The 5,245-nt window shown below is 45.9% G+C and overlaps 1 non-coding gene across 1 annotated transcript; it reads right to left on the bottom strand.

The window, feature by feature from the left end:
* Positions 1-4,214: 4,214 nt before the first annotated feature.
* trnal-uag (transfer RNA leucine (anticodon UAG)) lies at positions 4,215-4,296 on the bottom strand. The gene has a single exon. It is a non-coding gene; the product is annotated as a tRNA-Leu (tRNA).
* Between the last annotated feature and the right edge of the window lie 949 nt (positions 4,297-5,245).

The following is a 5,245-nucleotide window of genomic DNA, read 5'->3' as shown; positions in this document are numbered from 1 at the left end:
TACGAGAGCACATTTGTTCAAGCAAATTCGAAGGCAGGTTTGAAGATGGGAAAGCAAGCAAGAAAACTCCGTTCTTGACCATGTAAAAGGCCGCAGTTGAAGAACAAAGCAGTTTCTGCGCACTTTCGAAATGGGCACCTTTCGCGTGTAAGGCGAGCGTGATGACCACTACACTACAGAAACTAGCCTCCGCCAGCCGTGCTGCGGCTCAGTGGCATCCAGCACTGACAGTTGAAGCCATTCTACCTTTCACCTTTCTGTTTCCAATCGCTCGTTGTTTCATGGGACTTGTTTAATTTTGGCTGTGTGGTGAGCATGGACGAGATACACCGAAGTATCTGTTTCCACGCGGTGTACCCCAATAACGTTGTGTTGCTTACACCAGCTTTAAATGATTTCTTTTTAGCGGAGCTTGCCGTCGCAGTCTGTGGCCCAATCATTTAGTCTTTTCGACTGCTCACGGGACAAGTAGCATTGTGAAACACTGCAGAAACGAACGACTTCCTTATTTTTGCTCCGACTGACCATACTGCGGGAAATTTTCCCAGATTCTCAGTTGAGGATTTTTGCAGCTGGAAGTTACCTCAGATACCCAGTTAATTCGTAATGTATTGAGCGAATCGCAAAACAGAAAGCATTTAACACGGAACACAAACAAAACTGGCAAACCAAATGCATTTTCAGACACAGCGAGCATGAATGCTAAATGTGAGACAGTCCGGGGGCATGAGCCATAAAGTAATCTCACAACTAACAACAGGGCAATTCCAAACTACTCTTTAAACATACTGGAGACTGAGTGCACCACCACTTCCGAGACAATGCTGAAAAGAGAGAAAGAAAGAACATAACAAGAGTGGGCCATAAAAAGTGAATTCACCAATCACAGTCTCGATTAGATTACCTTTCCCTTCCGATGTCTCCAGGACGGAAATGAAGGAAATGGGAGAAATTCAATAGCATGTGACATCGCAATTCATTGGAACGATTTTCCCATTGGCCATAAAACAAAATAACGACGAGTCGTGCCACCGCAGGACTTTGTTTCACAACAGCAATGAAATCTCAGTCGCCATTCGGTTCCAGTAAACGCTCATCTTGTCTGGGACAGCAGAGCTGTTTGCGATTTTCCACGAGGGAGGCGAGCACGATCATGACAGCACAGACACCGGAAAAGTCGACACTTTCCCACACCACAGTTAATTGCCCTGGAAGCAAACCCATTTTTCTTCGATTTTAAACAAAAATGCAGCAGGAGTCGAAACAGCATTTTAACAAGCTGCGTCGCTGGAAATGATCAGCAGAAATGGCAGCGGTGGGAGGCGAACCCACGCTTCTGTCGAGACTGGAGTCTATATCCAGCGCCTTAGACCGCTCAGCCACACTACCAGCCAGCTGCACATCCCCATTTTTTTGCACTTCCAATTGTGCTCCTGCATAACAACAGATGCAAAGCCACGTGAAAAGGGTTCCATGATCCCTCTCCGACTCGCACAACTGCTGGGATGTGCCCGTCTACAATATCAATTTCGCGGCAGATAGCCCATCAATCCAGACAACTATCAATGGTAAGCTGAATCAATCTTCTCAGAATCTTATCAACTACAAATGTATCTGTGAGTGCGTGAGAACATACGATCGGTTATGATTTGGTCAAAAAACGATGAGCTGCTTGACATTACTGCAATTTCGATTCTTGCTTTGCTAAATGATTTCATCCTTTGATCGAAACAGGACAACTTTCACGTTTACACTGAACATGAAACACACCGGACTACAGGGAAAATGCACAAAGCTGAGCAGGCCGTGTTCCCCATCATACCGCGCAGCATCGTTTCAGTCACTGTGTCTGTTTTTCAAAATAAGAGTCCCAAAGAATGTTCTCCACCCTAAAACCGGAGGTAGCATTACAATCCGAGAACGACAGATCACATTGCGAGGATGCTCTGACCTCGGAGCCAGTTCGAGATGACACTTTCCTTGCCATTTTGCCTGAACCGTGCAATTCTCTGCAGAGATGTTCACACCTGGATATGAGCCACATGGATACCAACTGAGTCGACGAGAAGCGACTCAATAAATTTTGCTAAATTCCACGGTGCTTATTAGAAATGCAGTTTCTGTTCACATCAATCTGAAAGGCAGTTTCTGAACATAGTAACAGAAGTCAAAAGGTAATTAGCTCACCCCACCCCCACTCCGGTAGACGTGCTAACTGCCATTGAGTGCTTTTTGTTCTCGATGTGATGCGCTCTCACGCCTGAGTCACCTTCACGTCTCTGGTTGCTGAGTGAATCACAAAGAAGGAATTTCACCAGAGCTGCAACTGCCTCACTTCCCCACTCGCCCTCCCCGTTTACATTTTCCTGCTCGTCCGTGATTTAAAGAAAACCAAATGGATGCGATGTCATTCTGTAGCCTCTGTCGATTCCTCCGTTTCAGTTCCAACGTGGTTAGATCTCGGGGCGCACCTTAATACTAGCGACGCTATCAAAGCACAGGTCCAGAGGTTCCTCTGAGAGTGTAATGTCTTTCACTGCTGTTGCTGATTGAATGAGCCACTAACGTGCGAACTGCTCCAAAACATGATTCAGGACCTCTGGTGACAACTCTCGCACGTTGAATAACGACAGACAGCTTCCAAATGATGTCCTTCATAGACGACTTTGGGGGTACATTTGACAGACAGACTAGTTCAGGAATCCGCGGTGCGCTGTGACACCAGCGCATCAGCTTCTTCCCTGTCTTGGAAACGGGCCGCCTGCGCAAGGAATGCAAGTGCGGTACTGCTTTTCGTGGAAGGATCAGAAGGCGGTAACTACTCTCTCAAATAGAATGGCATATGATCAGAACCAGGTTGGAGAAAAGCTTTACAATGCCTTGCACAGTAATTAAATGGAGTTGCATCACATTTCACTACGAGAGCAGATTTGTTCAAGCAAATTCGAAGGCAGTTTGCAGATGGGACAGCAAGCAAGAAAACTCCGTTCTTGTCCATGTAAAAGAAGAACAAAACAGTTTCTGCGCAGTTTCAAACTGGGGATCTTTCACGTGTAAGGCGAATGTGATGACCACTACACTACAGAAACAAGGCGCAGTCGCCACTGCTGCGGGTCAGTGGCATCCAGCACTGATAGTTGAAGCCATTTTTCCTTTCATCTTTCTGTTTCCAATAGCTCGTTGTTTAATTGGACTTGTTTAATTTTGGCTATGTGGTGAGCATGGACGAGATACACCGAAGTATCTGTTTCCACGCGGTGTGCGCCAATAACATTGTGTTGCTTACACCGGCTGTAAAGGATTACTTTTTAGGGGAGCTTGCCATCGCAGTCTGTGGCACAATCATTTAGTCTGTTCGACTGCTCACGGGACAAGTAGCATTGTGAAACACTGCAGAAACGAACGACTTCCTTACTTTTGCTCCGACTGACCATACTCCGGGTAATTTTCCCAGATTCTCAGTTGAGGATTTTTGCAGCTGGAAGTTACCTCAGAAACCCTGTTAATTCGTAATGTATTGAGCGAATCGCAAAACAGAAAGCATTTAACACGGAACACAAACAAAACTGGCAAACCAAATGCGTTTTCAGACACAGCGAGCATGAATGCTAAATGTGAGACAGGCCGGGGGCATAAGCCATAAAGTAATCTCACAACTAACAACAGGGCAATTCCAAACTGCACTTTCAAACATACTGGAGCCTGAGTGCACCACCACTTCCCAGACAATGCTGAAAAGAGAGAAAGAAAGAACACAATAAGAATGGGCCATAAAAAGTGAATTTCACCAATCACAGTCTCGATTACATTACCTTTCCCTTCCAATGTCTCCAGGACGGAAATGAAAGAAATGGGAGAAATTCAATAACATGTGACATCGCAATTCATTGGAACGATTTTCCCATTGGCAGAAAACAAAATAACGACGAGTCGTGCCACCGCAGGACTTTGTTTCACAGCAGCAATGAAATAACAGCCTCCATTCGGTTCCAGTAAACGCACAACTTGTCTGGGACAGCAGAGCTGTTTGCGATTTTCCGCGCGGGAGGCGAGCACGATCATGACAGCACAGACACCGGAAAAGTCGGCACTTTCCCACACCACAGTTAATTGCCCGGGAAGCACACATATGTTTCTTCAGTTTTAAACAGAAATGCAGCAGGAGTCGAAACAGCATTTTAACATGCTGTGTCGTTGGAAACGATTAGCAGAAATGGCAGCGGTGGGATTCGAACCCACGCCTTTCTCGAGACTGGAGTCTAAATCCAGCACCTTAGACCGCTCGGCCACACTACCAGCCAGCCGCGCTTTCCCCTTTTCTTGCACTTCCAATTGTGATGCTGCATAACAACAGATGCAAAGTCACGTGAAAAGGGTTCCATGATACCTCTCCGACTCGCACAACTGCTGGGATGTGCCCGTCTACAATATCAATTTTGCTGCAGATAATGATAGCCCATCAATCCAGATAAATATCAATGTTAAGCTGAGTCTATCTTCTCAGACTCTTTTCAGCTACAAATGTATCTGTGAGTGCGTGAGAACATACGATCGGTTATGATTTAGTCAAATTACCATGAGCTGCTTGACATTACTGCAATTTCGATTGTTGCTTCGCTAAATGATTTCACCCTTTGGTCGAAACAGGACAACTTTCACGTTTACACGGAACATGAAACACACCGGACTTCAGGGAAAATGCACAAAGCTGAGCAGGCCGTGTTCCACATCATACCGCGCAGCATCATTTCAGTCACTGTGTCTGCTTTGCAGAATGAGAGTCCCAAAGAATGTTCTCCACCCTAAAACCGGAGGTAGCATTACAATCCGAGAACGACAGAGCACATTGTGAAGATGCTCTGACCTCGGAACCGGTTCGAGATGCCACTTTCCTTGCCTTTTTGCCTTAACCGTGCAATTCGCTGCAAAAATGTTCACACCTGGATATGAGCCACATGGATACCAACTGAGTCGACGAGAAGCGACTCAATAAATTTTGCTAAATTCCACGGTGCTTATTAGAAATGCAGTTTCTGTTCACATCAATCTAAAAGACAGTTTCTGAACGTAGTTACAGAAGTCAAAAGGTAATTAGCTCACCCCACCCCCTCTCCGGAAGAGGTGCCAACTGCCCTTGAGTGCTTTTTGTTCTAGATGTGAAGAGCTCTCACGCCTGAGTCACCTCACATGTCTCTGGTTGCTGAGTGAATCACAAAGAAGGAATTTCACCAGAGCTGCAACTGCC

This window comes from Chiloscyllium plagiosum, unplaced genomic scaffold (genome assembly GCF_037043375.1).
Source record: "Chiloscyllium plagiosum isolate Xiang-an unplaced genomic scaffold, Cpla_swu_hap1 HiC_scaffold_38, whole genome shotgun sequence".
Classification (NCBI taxonomy): Eukaryota; Metazoa; Chordata; class Chondrichthyes; order Orectolobiformes; family Hemiscylliidae; genus Chiloscyllium; species Chiloscyllium plagiosum.
Note: the sequence above shows the minus strand (reverse complement) of the source record. Positions and strands in the feature narration are given on the sequence as shown.